Genomic DNA, 22,109 nt, shown 5'->3' with positions numbered 1-22,109 from the left:
AGCATTCACTCATATTATTATGGTTTTAATAATTATTCTAATCAACATGACTTTATTTAATCGCTTGATTAATAAAAGTTCATGAACTACTTGATTTAAACTCTAAACGTACAATTCTAAAAATGGTATCATGATGAGGTTCCTGTCAAATAAAATGAAAACCAAAATATACCACCTCCTTCTTTATAGCATTTTAAGGAAAGCCTCATTAGAGGAAAATTACTGGTCTACATTATCTCACACTACAAGACTTATTTTTCTCTGAAATTTCATTAAAATATTTAATTATTTGAATAATATATGGCATAGGGACTTCCCTGGTGGTCCAGTGGTTAAGGCGCTGCATTCCCAATGCAGGGGACCTGGGTTCAATCCCTGGTCAGGGAACTAGATCTTGCATGCGGCAACTAAGAGCCCACATGCCGCAACTAACGACCCCGCATGCCACAATGAGATCCCGCGTGCCACAACTAAGACCCGGCACAGCCAAATAAATAAATATTTTTTTTAAAAAAAATATATGGCATAAAACATTACTATTAAAATATTTCGATATGTAATTAATATGTCTTCAACTCTGAAATACACAGATATTGATAAACATTTAAATGGAACATTTAGATTTAGATGAAAACCCAATGTATCCAAATCGTGTATTTAACATTCTGTAGCTCACTGGGTAAGTGTCACTTTTACACTTCTTGTCAGGCATACCATGATGTATCTCAATTATGCAGCTGAAATTTAAAAAAGAAGAAAAATTTGTGAATATGGATATTCAGATAACATATAGAGGCAAAACAAACCAACCAAAAGAAAAACAGTAGTGTACTTGGCACTATGAACGTTTTGTTGCATAGCGAAGATTTAAAAGTGTCAATGTTTTTCAAAATATATCATGAATTTAAATATTTGTATAGTTGATATCAATGAATAATCTAACTTTGAAACACAATCTGTACTATTTGCCTCTGATATGAGAGCACGTGAGTATTTCAGTAAATTTCAGTAAACACATGCCTACTTTAAACCTCACTCCCCAAATTCTTTGCCCCATTTGTCATAGTCCATAAAATAAATGTTGCTTACTGTTCAGTGACATTTCAGTAAAGGGCTCAAAACTAGTGTAAAAGAAAAATAAATTTTAACAGCTAGGGTTGAATTGATGAAATTGTAAAATAATTATTCTGTATTAGATATTTCAGAATATTTTAAATGAACAATGAAAAATATCATACAATTACTGGAAAGTCATTCTTAATAGTCAACCTTTAATTAATAGGAAAGATACATTTCTAAATTTATATGGTACATAATTTTTGAAAATTATCTGTGTGTACATATATAAGAAAGGGAATTAATTGTATAAGCTATTCTGAATTGTATGAAGAATAGCAAGTAAAAATTTAATTAATTGCACAAGTCATATATTTGTCAGACATGATAATTGCAACATTGCAATTACCCTTTCAAGTCCCCTCTGTCCTGAATACTTGCTGCTGTTCATCCCAGAATGAAGCTGATTTATATGGAAACAAAAGTCCACCTACCTCATTACATTTTCAGCCTACCTGACCTTTTCCTAAGTTGAAATTTTAATCAAATCCCCTTAAATTGTGACCCTTGAGGGTCAGATCCTGCTAATTGCCCACCCACTACCTAATCTCTCTTTTTTCCTTGTTAAAAGATACCTGGCTGTATTTGAGATTGCAATAAGTCCAGCTAAAATACTCAGTCTCCTAGGCGCCGACACAGCTAGTGGAGCCTCGTGACAGAGTTCTGGCCAATGAGATCAAAGAGCAGGCTCCTTCCTCACAGGGCCGCTAGGAAGGTTCAAGAACCGGCAGGCAACTTTGCCTTTTTCCTTTCTGTGTTGGTTAATTTTATGCGTCAACGTATCTAGGCCATAAGGTGCCCAGGTATTGTATTACTTGATTCTGGATGTTTCTGTGAAGGTGTTTTGGGGAGGAGATTAGCATTTTAATCAGTAGAGTACAGCAGATTGTCTTCAATGGAGGTAGGCCTCATCCGATCACTTGAAGACATGTAAAGACAAAACGATGCCCCCTCCTCCAAGTCAGAGAACTGCCTTCAGGCTTCCTCTGCACCGTCAGTTTTCCGGGGTCTCCAGTCTGCTGGCCCACTCTGCAGATTCAGACTTGCCAGTCTCCATAATCATGTGAACCAACTTCTTATAATAAATCTCTTCATATATCTCTATATAATATCTATATCTACATATCCATTATATATGTTAGATATATAGATATAGATACAGATATATCAGGAATTAAGGATGCCAGTGGGAAGGTATATTAATCAAAGTTCTCCAGAAAGGGACTTCCCTGGTGGTCCAGTGGGTAAGACTCCACGCTCCCAATGCGGGGGGCCTGGGTTCGATCCCTGGCAGGGGAAATAGATCCCATATGCATGCCGCAACTGAGTCCGCATGCCGCAACGAAGATCCCGTGCGTCGCAGCTGAGACCCGGCGCAGCCAAAATAAATTAAAAAAAATCTAAAAAAAAAAAGTTCTCCAGAAAAACAGAAACAATAGGATACATACAACCAACAGTATACATTCTATCAAGACATTTTACTCTGAGAATTTTGCACCAGGATCATATGATTTTGACACTTACCAAGCTATGCTTTGGCGTTTTTCCATCAGTTCGCAAGGAGGAAAATTCTAAGAAAAACTTCTAGAACATTCATTACTTTTCTTCAAGTAAGGACAAAACTTCTTATTGATAATGTTATTTACAGGTCACTAAGAGTCTTCTTGATGTGAACTCGTGGAGCATTTTCTTTAGGATTTCAGTGACAGAAATAGCTGTGCTGTTCCCGACCAAACCTTCTCTTAAGGTAGCTCATGAACTTGCAATGAATTAGGTAACTGGATTGTTTAACGCCTTCACTGGCTTCTAAGAAGCTAAATGTAAATTTCTACAAGCCATTTGAATGCTCAGCTTACAAACGATGTCATCCTATTTTCTCACCCCTTAATATTTTCTTTCCTAAGTTTGCTCATCTGCTTATTTTAACCTGTTCTGTTATAGAGAGGATAAACCGTTCCATAGACCCCCTTTGAAACAGGGCTATTTTAAAAGGCCAATTATAAAGAGAAGATAATAATTAGCATGAAGGAATAATTATTAAGATCATACTTTAGTTACTGAATAGAGGAATAAGGGGGAAAGGATGGTCCCCACATCTTATAATTCACACGTCACTAATCGGTGTGTATGTACAGCATGTTCAACATTGTCTGAGATAATTAGCAAACCATTGCACGAAGCAGTTGTGATAGGTAAAACTTGCATTGTATGACGGAAAAAACTTTACGTTCTAGACTGTCCAGCACACCGTGGCAAATATAAGTTTTATATAATTTTAATTTTCTTGTGAAAGCTGGAATTTTATCATTTGTAAGAAATACTCCTTGAAGTAGCAGGTTCACTTGGATCATTTTTGAGAAAATGTTTGCAGACCACCCGAGTCTGAAAAAACACAATCTGTCAGTCATTCCCTCAAATAAAAATAGTGTCCAGGAGACAAGTGGATGCTCAAAACTCGAAGAAAAACACAGATGCTCTTCCCAAAGGCAATTGTCATCTTTCCTTAAGAAAAGGAAAGAAGTGCTTTTGGGTGCTTCCCATTTCCTGTGTTATGAAGACACGTAAACAGGGTCAAGATTTTTTCACACACACACACACACACACACACACACACACACACGGCACACACTGCCTCACCAAGTGTGTTCTTATGTAAAAATTGGCCTTCCCCCCCCGGCCCCCCGCCATGAGTGTGTCCTACGGAGGAATAAAATGACAGAGGTGCGGTCCGCTATCACTCTCCTGTCTGTGCTGGCGCTCCAGTAATTCATTCATCATTGCTTTTGCAATATCAGTGTAAGTGTCAACACACGTAAAAAGGCAAATATTATCTTACAATTACTCTGAAAATAGTTTTGACCTTGAAGACATCCTGAAAGTGTCTCAAGAACTGCAAGGGATCAACAGACCACACCTTGGGGACACCTAGTATGAAAAATGATGTCTCACCATGCAAATTTCCTTCTCAGTTACCTGGAAGTATCTTTTGCTTGATAAGGATTTTTTTTACTTAAATCTTTTAATTTTAAATTTTAAGGAACTTAAATGTATATTTTTTTCTCTTAGTTATTTTTGTGTTCTGTTTAAGAGTCTATTGTCTACTCAAATTCACGGAGATATTAATTCATGTCTCCTTATTGGAGATGATAATTTGAGCTTTCACATTTATGATTATGATCTACCTCAAATGACTTTGTGTGGGCTTTGAGATATCTAATGTGGATATACGATAGTTTCAGCACCATTTATTGAACAGGATATATTTCTCCCCCCTGAATTACACAGCACCAGTTTTTGTAAATCAGGTAACCATGTATGTATGCATGGGTCGATCTCTGGATTCTCAATTGGTCCATTTGTCTTTTCAAATGCCAATAGTTCATGGTCTTACTTAATTCACTCTATAGTATTTTTTAATATCTAGTAGAGTAAATTTTTCATCTTTATTCTTCAAGATGGTTTTGTGATTTCTGGCCCATTAAATTACTAAATTGGAGAAGATCATTTTTCATAAAGCCCACGCATATGAATTCCCACATGCATATGAATCTGTTTGAGGCAACAGAGCTGGAATGGGAAGAAAGGTAATGGGTTAAGAGGGCAAAATTTCTGGCAGAACGTTAAAATAGATAACATTTTAATTTTATTTACTCAATTTTCTTTTTTTTTAAGTTATGATTTTAAAATAAACACGTGTTAAATTTGAAATAAGGAAAGAGTCGTGAGAAAGGAACCGTATTTCCCTTTCTAAAAACATCCTTTGCGGAGACATTATCCTTTATTCCTAAATGGCTGTGGGTAAAGCTCCATTACGTCTTTTCTATTCCTGGCATTAAGTTCCTAGAAGTGATTAGCTCTATGATATGGCATACAGAAATAAACTGTAAACGGCTCTGCAGTTGAGATCATGTATCCAAACATGCCATTGTACTTTTTGGCAAGGAACACATAAATGTTAATCATCACATCCAGTTTGCCAAGCAAATAGATCAAAATAGTATGAGTATAATTACGTATTTGTGAGTTAGATAACATCGTAGCCATCCCCTCTAGATTGAGGGAGGTAAATGTGGCCGATCCGGGTTCATCTCTGCCAATGTTTATTTATTTGTTGATGGATTCTCTGGCAGTCAATAGGTAAATGGCATAAAATCAGGAAAAAGAGATAAATATTCCAAAGTCTCTTGCATGCCCAATGAAATTAAAACAAAACACCCTGAGAGAAATAAGAGGAAAAACCAACTGGCCAGGTTCCATGAAAGGAGTACTTGCCACGGGCACGACATGCCAGGTTGCCTACCTGTTCATCAAACTATCTCTTTTGTTCTTACTGCCTGGCTGGCTTGACACACACAACAGCATCAACGTCCCATGAAATAAGAATGACCTCATCTGTCAGGTCAAGCCCATCCAGAAATGGAATCAACAAGAGGATACTTAGTTAATCCTAGCTGAAAGAGCGTTATGGTTGACGTATGCCTGGACACATACATTGCCGCTGAAATAACTGTAAGAGAGCGAAGGAGAGTTCTCAACATCTGCAATGAGCTGGCCTTGGCAGATGGGGGCAGAGGAGAAAGGAGGAAAAGATGGCAATAGCTTGCAAGTCCAGCACTTCAACGGGACAGAATTAAGGCAGAGACCTCTATCAGAAGGTGCATGAACGGTGAAAGAAAATAGGTCACTTAATTATTGCACACGTCCCCTCATGAAAAAGAAAATCTCTTTTGTTGGAGCCAGAAGGACACTTTGGGACACACAGGGGTCAGGAATCCTAAATGGAATGGAATTAGGGTACAACCTGGTAGATATCTAAACGCCAGTTTTATAGTAACTGCATTTTATCTAACACAGTGTCACACTTTTAAACTGTAGATTCTGGGAAAGGAATATAACAGCCCACTCTAACTATGTCACAGACTTTGAAGTAAAGTTTGGGATAAAAACAGGTCCTCTCCTTCTCTGTTAGATCTGTCTTTCTAAGGCAGTTTGAATTGCCAAACGGAGAAATTGATACAGTAAAACAATCAGTAAAATCAATATGAAAAGGAACACTTAAACTTGTTTCAAAAATTCTGCTTTGGTGCACGGAAAACTCAAAAAAAAATTAAAAAAACAAAACACTCCTTCTTGGAGTAATATGTAACATATGCTATTTGGTCGAACATGTCTGGATGTTGCTGTGAAAATACTTTTTTAGATGAGATTATGATTTAAATCAGTAAGGCAGATTACCCTCCATAATGTGTGTGGGCCTCACCTAATCAGTTGAAGGCCTTAAGGAAAAGAGAGGCCCCTGAGGAAGGTGGGATTCTGCCAGCAGATCACCTTCAGACTCCAGCTGCAGTAGCAACTCTCCCCTGGGTCTCTCTGCCAGCCACCACAACTGCATGACCAATTACTTTTTTTTTTTTTTTTTTTTTGCGGTACACGGGCCTCTCTCACTGTTGTGGCCTCTCCCGTTGCGGAGCACAGGCTCCAGACGCACAGGCTCAGCGGCCATGGCTCACGGGCCCAGCCACTCCGCGGCATGTGGGATCTTCCCAGACCGGGGCACGAACCCGTGTCCCCTGCATTGGCAGGCGGACTCTCAACCACTGCGCCACCAGGGAAGCCCTATGACCAATTACTTAAATCTCTCTCTCTCTCTCTTTCTCCACACATACATCTTACTGGTTTTATTTCTCTGGAAAACCCTAACTACTACTAATATATATATATATATATATATATATATATATATACACATTATACTATAGTATAAATCTCTCTCTCAATATATGACTTCTAACCTAGTCAATTTATAGATTCAATGTGATTCCAATAAAATTCTTAAGATGCATGTGTGTGTATATGTTTGTGTGTGCATAATTTTATATAAAGTAATAAGCCTATTTTAAAATTTATGGGGAAGTTCAAAGGACCTGGAAAAAGAGGACAAGGTTAGGGGATTTCTCTTAATCTGTATCAAGAATTAGTGTGTGGAACCCTCCTGCACTGTTGGTGGGAATGTAAATTGATACAATCGCTATGGAGAACTGTATGGAGGTTCCTTGAAAAACTAAAAATAGAACCACCATATGACCCAGCAATCCCACTACTGGCATATACCCTGAGAAAACCATAATTCAAAAAGAGACATGTGCCACAATGTTCATTGCAGCACTATTTACAATAGCCAGGACATGGAAGCAACCTAAATGTCTATCGACAGATGAATGGATAAAGAAGATGTGGCACATATATACAATGGAATATTACTCAGCCATAAAAACAAATGAAATTGAGTTACTTGTAGTGAGATGGATGGACCTAGAGTCTATCACAGAGAGTGAAGTAAGTCAGAAAAAGAAAAACAAATACCGTATGCTAACGCATATATATGGAGTCTAAAAAAAAAAAAAGTCGTACTGATGAACCTGGTGGCAGGGCAGGCATACAAACGTAGACATAGAGAATGGACTTGAGGACGGGGGGGAGGGGGAGGGGAAGCTGGGGTGAAGTGAGAGTAGCAGCAACATATACACACTATCAAATATAAAATAGCTAGTGGGAAGCAGCAGCATTGCACAGGGAGATCAGCTCTGTGCTTTGCAACGACCTAGAGGGGTGGGATAGGGAGGGTGGGAGGGAGACACAAGAGGGAGGGGATACGGGGATATATGTATATATATAGCTGATTCACTTTGCTGTACAACAGAAACTAACACAGTATTGTGAAGCAATTATACTCCAATAAAGATCTATTTAAAAAAATAAAGAATTACTGTGTCATTTTTTATGAATTAGGATAATGTGATATTAAAACAGGGATAGGCAAACTGATGAAAAAATAAAGAACCTCCAAAGAGACAAACCCCAAATAGAAATCTGACTAATGGCAAAGCTGGGGTAGCGAGGGAGTAGGGATATGTAGTCTGTAAATGAATGATACTGGGTCAATTCAGAATCCACATGGACAAACTAAAATGGAACTTAAACCTATGCCCAAATTATTGCCTGGCATATGAAAATTCCATTATAAAAAGAACATTTTCAAAGGCAATACAGAACCAGATCTTTATGACTTATGATAGGAAAGGACTTCTTAATTAAAAGACAATAAATGTGATCCATGTGAAAAGATGCTGACATAAATTCAACTATATTAAAATTAAGAGCTTTGGCTTCTGAAGAACCCAGAAATAACATCTTTTGATACAGCCATTGTCACTGTTAACCAAGAAAATATATACTGTACCTGACAAATAAGCAATGTTTTGTCTTTTTATTTTGAAGTCCGGTCCTTCTCCTTGCCCAGTCCGTGAAGACCAGTTGCTCAGGAAGGAGACTGGGAACAGCCGGTGGTGAGGACGAGATGGTAGTGCCAGCAGGACAGTGAAGCCCTCCGACCACTTCAGGGCTTCCAGGTGCCTCGCAGACCTGAGCTGGGTGAAGGAGAGACATCTTTTGGAGTAGATGGAAGAGAGAAGTTCTGAAATGCACTGAACTGGATTTTCTAGATCTTGACATGGAGAAGAAAGCTTTGGTTCTGCCCAAACTACAGTGAAGTGGATATAAAGGACACTCAGAAAGAGCAAATTTAAGGAAGTGATTATAGAAAAATGAAGAGACGTGCCCTGCTGGTCCTTGATACTCCGCCCCATCAAATAATTAGTTACATATATTGGCAAATTCATTTCCAGAGACAGAAGTTCCTGTGAGTAAGGAGAGGGGGCGCTATAATCCCAAATGAAGTAAAACAGGTTCCTATGCTCAATGGTCCATAAGTCAACCACAGATACATTAATTAATCAGCACAAAAATCTTGTCTTCTAAAAGTACACACTGAGGTTGAGATTTAAGACGTATAAAATTAAAACATAAATACTGGCCTATGGGGGTTCGTTCTTTCAAACACCTATCTTGTTTTTTATGTTTTTATTATTGCTGAGTTTGTTGCTGGTTTACGGCACTGGGACCATAACCTAACACCTGACTAACTCAACAATTTAATTCCTCTGGCGTGATCCCCCAGAAGCATCACCAGGTCCGGGGTTAGACACCAGATCACAGAGCCGAGATACGCGACGGAAGCAGGCTTTAGACTTCATCTGAATTCCGGTTTGTTGAGGGGGAATGTTCCTTCAGAGAATTCAGCAAACGTCAACCGAGCATTGGCCAAAAGAACAAGTGCAGGTGGATTAAATACAAAAGAGAATTCTGTAAACACATTTACAGGGGTGCAAACTTTGTTGTTCTGTATATTTTTATATTTAATTATAAGGAATTAATTGGTAAATATAACCTACTGTTACTAGGAACACTAATATAGCTCAGGTGTTTGTCACATATTTCTCTTTACTAGCACTAACACTTAGATTTCAGTGAGTCTGTTTTATATACCAGAAGACCAGGAAAAAAGGCATTAAACATTGCTTGGCATTTCACGCTTGAATATCATACAGATCTCTGTTAAATAAGAAAATATGTACCTCAAATATCCTAGCGGGGGCTTCCCTGGTGGCACAGTGGTTGAGAGCCCGCCTGCCGATGCAGGGGACACGGGTTCGTGCCCCGGTCCGGGAAGATCCCACATGCGGCGGAGCGGCTGGGCCCATGAACCATGGACACTGAGCCTGCGCGTCCGGAGCCTGTGCTCCGCAACGGGAGAGGCCACAGCAGTAAGAGGCCCGCGTACCACAAAAAAAAATATATATATCCTAGGGGGTTCATCAGGTTCATGCTTCATTCCCTAGTTTGAGAAATGCTGACCTAAGAAACTAGATTATTATTTTAAAAAATATCTTTCTACAGGAAATTATCATTAAAAATAACTTTAAAACATAAAATAACTTATTTTTTATTGAAACCAACTTTTAAAATATTCTCAAAGACTTCATGAACCATTTATAAATTCCATGAAGCTTAGCTTAAGAAAATTCGTTTGTCTTATTTTCCATTTGACAGTTTTCAGCAAACAGTATTAGGAGTATCCAGTCTCATCTTAGGGAGTTAGAAGGATAACAAGGATCCAGGAAACTCAGACCTACTTTCTATCTATTGCACAGGTGAGTATTTCAGCCTATAACTGCTTCACTATAAATTAAAGGATATATTTTTGGTAGCAAATGAAAGCCTCAATTTTAATTCACCTAATAGTTTCCTTAATGATATCTAATTAGAACAACTGTTAAGGGTTCACAATGTTACATCCTTCGTTTTGTTTTTCCCATTAAATTAGCATTATGGTTATTTCGCTATTTTATTAGAAGTTCATTATTAATGTGTCTGTAGTTCATATACATGTATATACATATGTATGCAACTTTTATGATGCTAGAATATACTTCCTAAGTAGGCTGAATGAACGTGTTTGCTTTTTAGTTAATAATTGGATTAATCTTTTTTTTTTTTTTTGCGGTAAGTGGGCCTCTCACTGTTGTGGCCTCTCCTGTTGCAGAGCACAGGCTCCGGACGCGCAGGCTCAGCAGCCATGGCTCACGGGCCCAGCCACTCCATGGCATGTGGGATCTTCCCGGACCAGGGCACGAACCCATGTCCCCTGCATTTGCAGACAGACTCTTAACCACTGCGCCACCAGGGAAGCCCTGGATTAATCTTATTAAGTATTTAGAATCTCCTTTCCCCTTTCTCAGAAAATTTCTAAATTGGAGTCGCTCCACAGAAGTTCTAGCATTAACTAGACATATTAGTTGACAATGACTCAATGATCAAAGTGATGATGTAATGAGGACACAAATATCTGAAGTCTTTTTTACTTTTAAAATTCTGTTCTGCATTAGTATTACAGTAATGCAGCTGTGAAATATCTTCTTAAATAAAAAAATAGAAATCATTTTTATCTCCAACTTATAAAGTTTATAAGGCCTAAAGTTTCTTTATAAATTACACACAATGGATCTTTGAAAACATCGATGGAAAGATATTCCTCTAAGATAATATATTTTCAGTTCTTATAGTGATTTTCTTTAGTCTTACAGATCATTATCCAACGAAAGGATTCAAATTAAAGTTCTGATTTTTTTTCACATGAAACCACCATGAAATATTTTCACTTTTAAAGATATATCTAACTTCAATGTGTATCTGGTTTTACTATGGAACATTGATTATAAATTCAGCCTTAATCCATTCTACATATGTATTTAATTCTCCCCATTAATTTTATAGGCATTCTGAATTATTATATTCTATTAATTACCCTCTAGTATTTAAGTTCACTGGGCAACTCTCTAACTCATTCTGGCCACTTACCATGTGCCTTGAATTAATATTACTATCCACATTTCACATAATCCTGTATTATCAGTTTCTATATAAGTCTATAGAAACAAAATGAGATCTCAATGAGAATGATGCAAGAAATGGTATTTTTTGAAACATCTATTTTTGTATAAAACATGACAAATAAACCCAGGAGATAAATTATATTTCAAAGAATCAAAACACAGAGACCGCTCACAGATCACTCAGAAAATAAGTAGATCACATTTAAATTACTGTTCAAAACAATCAGGAAGGAGTTATTATACTTTCTACAATAATGGCTTTGAGCTGATTATAGTAATAACTCAATGGCACTCCTGTTGGTATGCATTTAGAGAAAGTGTTTTCAAATCATGAGAAAATGCAAAAGTGTACATTTGTTTTCATTAGTAGTTTTAGAAATAACATTAATTTTTTGGGACATACAACCACTCAAACTTTAAATTTTAACTCAAAGCTTTAATTTTTAAAATCATAAGTATAGATGAAGAGAGGATAATACATAAAGACAGTTCAGACTCGTGGCTGGTAAAGACGGTTACAATTTATTTGACACTCCTCTTATTGAAAAGTGGAATCTATTTCCACTCTCCTTTAATCTGGGCTAGGCTGTGACTTCTTTGACATAAAAGTACAGTGGAAGGGGTGCTACAGCATTTCTGGAAATAGCCTTTAAGAGGAGTGCCAGCTCCCACCTTGGTCTCTTGAGCCCAGAGGTCCTGTGTAAGAAGTATGGCTGCTCTATTAGGAAACCCTCATGCAGTAGTCCAGAGACCACATGGAAGGAACACGGTTCCCATCTGAGCCCTGCCTTCCACATCCCCACCAAGGTACCAGTCATCTTAGACAACCTGGCCCAGCCCCACAGCTGTCAGCTGAATACCACTTAACAGCAGATGAACAAGGGAATTGCCAAGACCTGCCTGAATTTCAGACCTGCGCTATCATGGGATTTAATACGTTGGTCACTATGTTTAACCTCTAAACTCAGGATAGTCTGATAAGTGGTAACAGGTAACTGGACCAAAACCTTTCTGTAAAGGCAAGATTTTTAAAATGAAGTGATGCATGCTGTTAGTTTTCATTCCAATTGTTAATTATGAAAAATCTGCTGTGGAAAAATTAGCAAGAATTTTCATGCAGGTGATCTTTGAGCCACATACTGAGAAACGCTACTCCAGAAAGAGCTAGATCCCTGATCTCAAGGGGACAGTGTTACTGAGAACTAGACCTAACAAATATGAGGTCCAATATATGGCAGGTGTTAATTATTCATTGTTATGTAAAAATGTCTATGTCAGTGATCTGTGCTGTTTCTATCAATTAATCTTAGTAAAAGGGATGGTTTTTTTCTATTGAAAATAACAACTGATTAAAACCTTTCTGACAAGTGGAAAGATTTCCTCCACTAGATATTTACTGTAAGAATACGGTGAGGGATCTAAAGAAACTAGTTATAAAGGAATAAATCTTCTATGGCAGGCAGAATACTATATAGAGTAATAAATATTTTTCAACCATAGAATATAATCTATTGTACCTAAAATAACATAAGATTCCAAGATAAATGGAACACTCCAAAAAATCAATGAACTTGACAAATTTTGAAGACTTTCCAGGAATCAATATTTTTCAAGTTGACAGATGGTTTTTTATAAAGTGGAGAAATTAGCAAACTTCTAGACATATACATGTCTCCTGTATGTGTCCTGAGGAATATATGTAAATAAAGAATTGTTTTTAGGGGAGAAATTATGGTAATTCTTTTTATGAACTGAAAATTTCAAATACTGTTTGATACAAGGAGCTCTAATTCAAAATACTCATGTTAATTTTCTTTGTGAAACTGAGAAATACATTTTTACAAATAGCAGCTAAAAGGAGAAAAGCTGGTTAGAGATTTAGGCAGTGACATAGTGTTAGAAAGACAAAAATTAGAATTCATGACTCCTCAGGAAGTTAGCATTGAGGGTCAAAGTGATACCAAGCAGGACCCCGTGGGACTCCTGGGCACAAAAGCCTTTCCGTGTCCCCCATTTCTTGATTATAGGAAATAGGCTTCATGCAGCTTCAATGACCTTATCAATTGAATTACACACTGAATTTTGCGTGGAAGAGCCTCAGGTTAGAATTTTAAGACTCAGTAAATTACATCATCTTTCGTGATTCTATATTCATGATGGTTACGGTCTTGCCATTTCTGGAACCGCAAAATATATGTAGATAACACACTGAGCATCTGATCTTTTTTCCTAATTAATTCATTCTCAAGCAGAGCCACAAAAGTTGCAAATTAGTGCCAAGAAAGTACCTCCTGAAATAACATTTTGCCTCCAGAATATATTAAATACCTGTAAGAATCTGACTTTACAGTTCCTCAGATGACTAAACTTAAAATTCTAAATATCGTATTTAGCAAGTATAGCAAACTTTTAAATTTTATTTAAAATTTTAATTAGAAAAGTAATTTTTTACCGTAATTCCAGTCAGTTGTCACCATGATTGATTCAGGGATGGGCAGTAATCCTAGGTCTAGACCAATTAGGATGTGTCACTCCCTAGCCACAGGGGCGGGGTCGGAGCATGGTTCAGTTAATCCAAGGAGCTGTCTCTTAGGGAATCCAACCAATCCTTTGATGGGCCTGGAAACCTCACAAAGAAATGCTTTGGAGATGCCCAATCTGGTCTGAAACACAGAAAGGCTATTCACTGTCCACCCCACCTCCATCCCAGGCCAGAACTTTCTGGGGAGGGAGGAAAGGCCAAAAATGAACAAATAAGACACAGGATAATTTCCAAGTTATATCATCAATAACCGACTTATAAAAGTCATGGTTTTGCTGCCCCAAAGGGAGCTTTGTAGGTGACCACAGGTACATCTCAAGCTCTTGGTTCCCCTAAGGAGTAGTTTACACATTGGAAGAACCTGGGCATTTAGGAGGCTGAATTCCTGGGGAAACAGGGATCTGGGAGTCATCAGCGTGTCCCCATAAAGAGTGGGGGGGCCCAGGGGAGCATTTGAGGTTATCCAGGAAGAGCTGTAAGTTGATTCAAAGTGAGAAGACCTGGTACAGACTCGGGGGGAGCAATAATGCCTGGAATGGACAGAGGAAAGAGCAGTAAGAGAGAAGACCGCCATCACCACACTTGTCCTGTTGCATCGTGGTGACACAAATGGGAGCAAATTGTCCCTCCTGCCCTCTCTCTCAGCCTGCCAACGTCTGGTCCACATTCACCTGTCAGATTCCCAGGGCTTTGGGGATAGAGATCTGGGTACTAGTCAGAGACGTGGAAGGAAGAGGATGAAATGGAACAGACCACATTTTTAGAGATTTCAATATAATCCTTCCGACACCATTAACTTTTTTCTTTTGAACTAAAAATAAGTAAATAAAAATTTAAAAAAATAGTCATTTTTGAAGCATGATCCACTATGATGTATAATTAAGTGAAACATGGAGACAATAGAGATGTTTTTATACCCATTCATCTGTTGTGAACAATTAATCTTTTCAAGATAAAGTAAAGGGGGAAAGTCCTATCTTGTATTATCAGGAAGTTTTTGTTGCAAATGACAGCTATCCAACACATTTTGGCCAAAAGGAGAAATTATTAGAAGAATATAATTAAAGATAGGTTTAAACTATCAAGGCAGTTAAGCTGCAGTTGGAATCAGGGGATCAAATATTACCAGATTTTTGTTTTTGTTTGCTCTCTCTTATGTTGCTTGACAATCTTTCACCTTCATTTTAATTATCTATCAATTCTGTTGTCTCTATACATATCATATCATCCCTCTCTACCATCCTCCTTATATATTTGATCTTTTTCTCTCTTCATTATCTCATCTCTTTCTCATATATATTTCTCAAAACTCGTTCTCATCCATGACATATAAATATAACTATTATATGTGTCTATATACATATACATATATACATAGTATATTATATATACATAATGTAATATATTACATATACATATTATATTATACATAATATACTATAATATTATATATTATAATATATACATAATATATTATATATAATATATATAATATATTATAATATATATATCCATTTCTTTCTCATTTTTCCCTCTCCCCTTAATCTGTTTCTTATTTTTCTCTATCGTGTCTCCTCTGAGCTCTTTCCAACATTCTACTCCATATTTTCTCTTTATCTCTTCTCTTTGTCATTCATTCCTATTTCCCTCTTATCCCTCTCTCTCACATCTCTCTAGTTTCACTTTTTCTCTACCTCCCTCCTCACCTCTCCTCTCCCTTTCTCCTTTCCTCCCTCCTGTCTCAGTTAAGGACTTAGATACTGAGCTCCAGACCTATGTCCAGAGGGGCAGGGCCTTATCAGCAGATGTGGTTTGCATGGCTGTCCCCTGAACCATGAATTGTGATTCCCAGGGAAGGGGGGTGGGGGGCAGTGAACACTTGAAAACATCACAACTTTGGATAGAGCCCAGATTGGTGGGGTGTCGGTGAGGTGAAGTGGGCATGGGTGGGAGATGACAGTGCTTAGATGCTGGTTAAATAAACCCCAGACTGTCCAATGGAATCTCCAAAAATAAAATATCTCTTGGGAAAACTTACATGATATATTGGAACATCAATGGCATATCAATGGTAAAGTGAAACCTGAGGACTGTGTAGAATCAGAGATATGGGGGTTGACATAGCCACTGCTTGATTAACAGTGTGCATTAGAACAGTTCAAGGGACCTAGGGAACTCTGGCTTAATTCAAATAGCTATGGCATCCAGGAGATTTCAGCTAGTAGGGGACATGGGAACACAACTGTCAATTAGCAATGAGACTGACATCAAAGAGGTGAGGACACACGATGCTCACAGTGAAGTTGCTGTGTAGATACTGGAGGCCACATTAAGTGGTGCTCTCAGAACAATACACTTAATTCCAGGTGAGGAGAATCCTTGAGTGTAACAAAGCTTGGTTATTATTTCTTTTTATTGAAGTATAGTTGATTTACAATGTTGTGTTAATTTCTGCTGTATAGCAAAGTGATTCAGTTATACATGTGTACATTTTTTAAAATATTCCTTTTCATTAAGGTTTATCATAGGACCTTGTTGTTTATTCATTCTCTATATAAAAACGTACATTTGCTAACCCTAACCTCTCACTCCATCCTTCCCCCAGCCCCCTCTCCCTTGGCAACCATGAGTCTGTTCTCTGTCCCTGATTCTGTTTCTGTTTCATAGATAGGTTCATTTGTGTCATATTTTAGATTCCACACATAAGTGATATCATACAGTATTTGTCTTTCTCTGACTTACTTCACCTAGTATGATAATCTCTAGTTGCAAAAGCTAGGGAACTGGGAGAAGCTGCATGTTCAATCAAGGTACCCGGTACCTACAGCTGGAAAAAGGGAAGCAAACCAGTGATGACAACAATTTTCTACGTCCCATTGACAGAAACAAAATACATCTAACTGATAATAAATTATGGGGAAATGCATATAATAGCATTTCAAAGCATACAGATAAGAATTTTTACAAACTGTTCCCAGTGCCTTGGAGCTAGTGTTCCTTCCGAAATCGCCCTTGATGTTTTACCTACTTTGAATGCACATGCTTTATTGTAAGTTTATTGATGCCCAGGTAGGCCTCAGTGACAAGAGTAATTACACTGCATGTCCATTTATTTTATTATCTTTTAATTTTTTAACGTCTTTATTCAAGTAAAATTGCTTTACAATGGTGTGTTAGTTTCTGCTTTATAACAAAGAGAATCAGCTATACATATGCATATACCCCCATATCTCCTCCCTCTTGAATCTCCCTCCCACCCTCCCTAACCCACCCTGCTAGGTGGTCACAAAGCACGGAGCTGATCTCCCTGTGCTATGTGGCTGCTTCCCACTTGCTATCTATTTTACATTTGGTAGTGTATATATGTCCATGCTACTCTCTCACTTCGTCCCAGCTTACCCTTCCCCCACCCCATGTCCTCAAGTCCATTCTCTACATCTGCATCTTTATTCCTGTCATGCCCCTAGGTTTTTCAGAACATTTTTTTTTTTAGATTCCATATATATGTGTTAGCATATGGTATTTGTTTTTCTCTTTCTGACTTAATTTCACTCTGTATGACAGACTCTATGTCCATCCACCTCACTACAAATAACTCAATTTCACTTCTTTTTATGGCTGAGTAATATTCCATTTTTTATATATATATATATATATATATATATATATATATGTCACATATACTTTATCCATTCACCTGTTGATGGACACTTAGGTTGCTTCCATGTCCTGGCTATTGTAAATAGTGCTGCAATGAACATTGTGGTACATGACTCTTTTTGAATTATGGTTTTCTCAGGGTATATGCCCAGTAGTGGGATTGCTGCATCATATGGTAGTTCTATTTTTAGTTTTCTAAGGAACTTCCATACTGTTCTCCATAGTGGCTGTATCAATTTACATTCTCACCAAAAGTGCAAGAAGTCTCCCTTTTCTCCACACCCTCTCCACCATTGATTGTTTGTAGATTTTTTGATGATGGACATTCTGACTGGTGTGAGGTGATACTTCATTGTCATTTTGATTTACATTTATCTAATGATTAGTGATGTTGAGCATCCTTTCATATGTTTGTTGGCAATCTGTTTATCTTCTTTGGAGAAATGTCTATTTAGATCTTCTGCCCATTTTTGGATTGGGTTGCTTGTTTTACTGGTATTGAGCTGCATGAGCTGCTTGTAAATTTTGGAGATTAATCCTTTGTCAGTTGCTTCATTTGCAAATATTTTCTCCCGTTCTGAGGGTTGTCTTTCGGTCTTGTTTATGGCTTCCTTTGCTGTGCAAAAGCTTTGAAGTTTCATTAGGTCCCATTTGTTTATTTTTGTTTTTATTTTCATTTCTCTAGGAGGTGGATCAAAAAGGATCTTGCTGTGATTTATGCCATAGAGTGTTCTGCCTATGTTTTCCTCTAAGAGTTTGATAGTGTCTGGCCTTACATTTAGGCCTTTAATCCATTTTGAGTTTATTTTTGTGTATGGTGTTAGGGAGTGTCCTAATTTCATTCTTTTTCTTGTAGCTGTCCAGTTTTCCGAGCATGGCTTATTGAAGAGGCTGTCTTTTCTCCATTGTATATTCTTGCCTCCTTTATCAAAAATAAGGTGATGATATGTGCGTGGGTTTATCTCTGGGCTTTCTATCCTGGTCCATTGATCTATATTTCTGTTTTTGTGCCAGTACCATACTGTCTTGATTATTGTAGCTTTGTAGTATAGTCTGAAGTCTGGGAGCCTGATTCCTCCAGCTCTGTTTTTCTTTCTCAAGATTGTTTTTGCTATTTGGGGTCTTTTGTGTTTCTGTACAAATTGTGAAATACTTTGTTCTAGTCCTGTGAAAACTACCATTGGTAGTTTGATAGGGATTGCATTGAATCTGTAGATTGCTTTGGGTAGTATAGTCATTTTCACAATGTTGATTCTTCCAATCCAAGAACATGGTATATCTCTCCATCTGTTTGTATCATCTTTAATTTCTTTCATCAGCTTCTTATCGTTTTCTGCATACAGGTCTTTTGTCTCCTTAGGTAGGTTTATTCCTAGATATTTTATTATTTTTGTTGCAGTGGTAAATGGGAGGGTTTCCTTAATTTTTCTTTCAGATTTTTCATCTTATGTGTATAGGAATGCATGAGATTTCTGTGCATTAATTTTGTATACTGCTACTTTACCAAATTCATTGATTAGCTCTAGTAGTTTTCTGGTAGCATCTTTAGAATTCTCTATGTGTAGTATCATGTCATCTGCAAACAGTGTGCATGTCCATTTATTGAAGGGATTGTCAAGCAAAACATCAATACATCTGTGACTACATTCCTTATCCAAAAATTTTCAAGCTTGTTGATTAGATTAATAATGAAAGGAGGCAGCTTCACCCAAAAAATTCTCCTGACTCCAGGGCACTACCACTATCCAGAATAATTCAGATTCTCAAGAGAATGATAAAGGAAGGTAGGATATGAGTTTTAAGCTGTTTGAACACAATTTTACTCCTCTTTTTTCATGTTCTCCGTAGTTTTGGATTTTCTTTTGTTGTCTAAAAATGTGAGGGAAAACATTTTTCTCCTTTATCTTTTGTGTGTTTTTTTTTTAACAATTTACTTCCTTAACATTGATTTAAAAAATATTAATTGAGGGCTTCCCTGGTGGTGCAGTGGTTGAGAATCTGCCTGCTAATGCAGGGGACACAGGTTTGAGCCCTGGTCTGGGAGGATCCCACATGCCGAGGAGCAACTAGGCCCGTGAGCCACAACTACTGAGCCTGCGTGTCTGGAGCCTGTGCTCCGCAACAAGAGAGGCCGCGACAGTGAGAGGCCCACGCACTGCAATGAAGAGTGGTCCCCGCTTGCCACAACTAGAGAAAGCCCTTGCACAGAAATGAAGACCCAACACAGCAAAAATAAATTAATTAATAAACTCTTACCCCCAACATCTTCTTTAAAAATATATATTAATTGAGATTGTTCTCTGTGCCAGTCCTGTCCGAGATATATTTACCAGGAAAATCCAAACCCAGTCGGGCATCATTTGTGAGGCAGCTGAGGATGTCTGCCCACCTCACTCGGCAGTGGGGGGGATAAACATCAGTCAAGGGCATAAGCCCAAGAGTGAGCAAAACTGCAATTACACTGGAGCGATCATGGGCAATGAATTCAGATTAGCAAAATGTCAGAAAAGTCACCAAGAACAAGGACTATGGAAATTGAAAAGTGAAAGGGCCCTGATAGGGACTGAAAAAATGGGGTGACACTAGAGCTTGTCAATACAAATGCTTCCAGACATCAGCCTCAGATACTTCAAAATCCCCACTGGCCATTCTCTGTGTGTATTAAGGCTTCTCTGCTTCCGTTCACACCCACCTCCAGAAGGGGTCTAATGACCCAGTCCAAAGACCCCAGAAGGAGTGAATGGAAAAAGAGCTGCTCAAAAGAAGGCAGCTAACTGTGAGTTGTGACCTGGAGGATATACAATTGCCCCAATTTACTGAACTATTTCTGCAAGCCAGACAGAGGCCAATTTTCTCAGTCTTGATACCCTTTCTTTGATTGCACGTTACAATCCTCTTGAGAGATTTTAACAAATACATGACTGAGCCTCACCCCAGAACTGCTGGCTCTGATTCCCCAGGAGTGGGGATGGGCAATCTGTTTAAGGAAAAATGCCTAACTACCTTTGACACAACACTTGAAACTAGGCTTTGAGGCAACCATTTGACATACTAACTAGAGAAATAATATGTTAGATACAATACTATCTAATATCTAATGGAAAACTGAGGCAATCTAATTTAAAAAGCAACCAAATCTACTTATCACAATGTGGTTTGAAATAGGGGAAAAATGAAAATTACCTCAATGTAAAGGGGATTCATTACGCCCACGTGGTTCAGACCTACAACCAAATATGACGTGGTCATCATATGACAAAGTTGATTCAAATGTACTGATGTAAAAATTATCTACAAGGCTTCCCTGGTGGCGCAGTGGTTAAGAATCCGCCTGCCAATGCAGGGGACACGGGTTCGAGCCCTGGTCCGGGAAGATCCCACATGCCGTGGAGCAACTAAGCCCGTGTGCCGCAACTACTGAGCCCACAAGCTGCAACTACTGAGCCCACATGCCATAACTACTGAAGCCCGCACACCTAGAGCCCGTGCTCTGCAACGAGAGAAGCCCCCGCTCGCCACAACTAGAGAAAGCCCATGCGCAGCAACAAAGATCCAACACAGCCAAAAATTAATTAATTAACTTTAAAAAATTATCTACAATATAAAATGCTATGCAAAAAACAAAATGCTAGGGAACAGTATGCATGGTAGGGGCCCATTCTGAAACAAAGAAAGAAAGAAAAATAGCCTAATTTGTATATATGCATAACAAATGAAAAAGTCTTGGAAAATACATCATAATGGTAATGTGTTTTTTCTCTGGGTGATGGAATTATGGGAAATTTTCATTTCCTTCACATTTTTACTTTTTATGTAATGACTCATTTTTATTTGTATAATATTTTATTTAAAAAACCAGGACCCATTAGTAAACTGTAATTGGTATCAGAGAAATATGCAGAAAAGTAAGAAAAAATGTCTGGGGATCTAGGGCCTCTGCTGTCAGAGAGCACCAAGGTAGTAAATTGTCTAGCCATTCTGTAATTTCCACTGTTAGGAGTGCCTAATTCACTCCAAGAGAATCACTTTGTGGTACGAGGAGATTTGGATCTGTATGGCCGCTTGTTTTGCCTGCTTCCTGATGCAGAGATCACATCCTGCTGTCTGGATTTGCCATTATCCTGAACACCAGCAAACAGAAGATGCACATAGAATAATTAACAACAAAGATATGTGACCTATCGTGTATGGGGAAGTTAAGAAAATCTTCACTAACCAAGACATTTCCCCCACTCAATAACCGTTAGGAGTAGCCAATTATGGCAAGTAATTAGACGACATTAATGTTTACCATATGCTTTTAATGGCCTTCTCAGAGAACACAAGCTTTCATACAGTTCAATTTCAAATGTCTGGTTACATAATTAATGAGGTTATTCATTTTTGTCAGATCAATGACCTGGGCCCCTTATTTGCTTAAAAGGGATTGAGTGATCTGTTAACTCCCATAGCATCTCCAACAAGGAAATGTGCAGTTGAAATCTAGCGTTGTGTATGTA

At 38.0% G+C, this 22,109-nt stretch overlaps 1 long non-coding RNA gene across 1 annotated transcript in view; it reads right to left on the bottom strand.

The window, feature by feature from the left end:
* Positions 1–22,109, bottom strand: part of LOC307197322 — a 103,843-nt gene that overhangs the window by 17,647 nt on the left and 64,087 nt on the right. The window contains exon 2 of the long non-coding RNA XR_013831366.1: positions 8,357–8,543. This is a non-coding gene — a long non-coding RNA (uncharacterized lncRNA). The remainder of the gene's footprint in view (positions 1–8,356; positions 8,544–22,109) is intronic.

Source organism: Stenella coeruleoalba, assembly GCF_951394435.1.
Source record: "Stenella coeruleoalba genome assembly, chromosome: 14".
Classification (NCBI taxonomy): domain Eukaryota; kingdom Metazoa; phylum Chordata; class Mammalia; order Artiodactyla; family Delphinidae; genus Stenella; species Stenella coeruleoalba.
This window is presented reverse-complemented; position numbering and strand designations above follow the sequence as displayed.